Source organism: Sceloporus undulatus, chromosome 2 (assembly GCF_019175285.1).
Source record: "Sceloporus undulatus isolate JIND9_A2432 ecotype Alabama chromosome 2, SceUnd_v1.1, whole genome shotgun sequence".
Classification (NCBI taxonomy): domain Eukaryota; kingdom Metazoa; phylum Chordata; class Lepidosauria; order Squamata; family Phrynosomatidae; genus Sceloporus; species Sceloporus undulatus.
Window position 1 is genome coordinate 293442782 of NC_056523.1, and position 1108 is coordinate 293443889.

Here is a 1108-nt window from a genome sequence, read left to right on the forward strand (position 1 = left end):
TTGGACTACAGTTCTCAGGCTCCGTTCCCAATAGCTCACTGTAGAAGGATGCTAGAACTGTAGTCCAAAAACATAAATCTCCCCAACTCTATCTATGCCACATGGGAAGTGAGTGGGCAAGTCTATCATGCTCTAGTAAATATGCCATATGCCTTTTGGAAAGGAAACAGGAGTTGTCAGAAAGGAAGGTGCACCAGAAATGGATGTTTTGCCTGGAGGCAAAAATCAAACTTATGCTCTCTGACCATTCATGTGAGGTTTATGTGACTATCAGCATAGCAGTTGAATAAATAATAAAGGAGCTCTCATTTTCTAAGATAACTGTGAAAGGTGATCCAGTGGGACATGAAGCAAGTTTTATACAGCTGAAAACAAAGATGGTAACAGACGCCAGCAGTGGGGTCTGAGTATTTGCAGATTTAGCAGTCTTTCAGACAGTTATTTTTTGGTTCAAACCTTGTCACCTTCCCAAGGGATTGACTAAGAATGTGGACTGCATGCAATTCTTGTTTATTCTGAATGCAAAACCTCCTGCTGAGATTTGTTCATCTGAGAAATTCATCCACTCTTAACTAGAACTGGGAAAATAGTTTATTTTGGGACATGGCAAAACACCCTGTTGAAAAAATGGTTGATTGCTACGAGATTTTTTTATCCCTGTGCAAAAGCAAAAAGACCAGCTACCATAGCAAAAACAATTACCGGAAACAATCAACACAAAAAAGGGGGTGCTGTGCCCAAAATTGTATTTTGTATGAAAATACAATGTTGTATTTTACACAAAACCTATTCTTTATTTTTATTTCATTTTTTAGGCAAGAAACACTTTTTAAAATTTTCACCAAAAGAAGACTAAATATCCTTGAAAAATGCACAAAAGCTCTTGTAAACTTGTGCACTGAAAGAAAACTTTTGAAAATTTCATTCTTGCATGTGAAAATAAAATAAATGAGTTTTTTGTTGGTTTTTCGGGCTATGTGGCTGTGTAAGTGAAGTGAAGATTTTACACCCCTGTTTTGGTGAGGGACCAAGAATTCTTTCAGAAAGAGTTTTATTACATTGTCTTGAACAATAACACTAGAGCTCTATAGTACCTCATTAAACTACA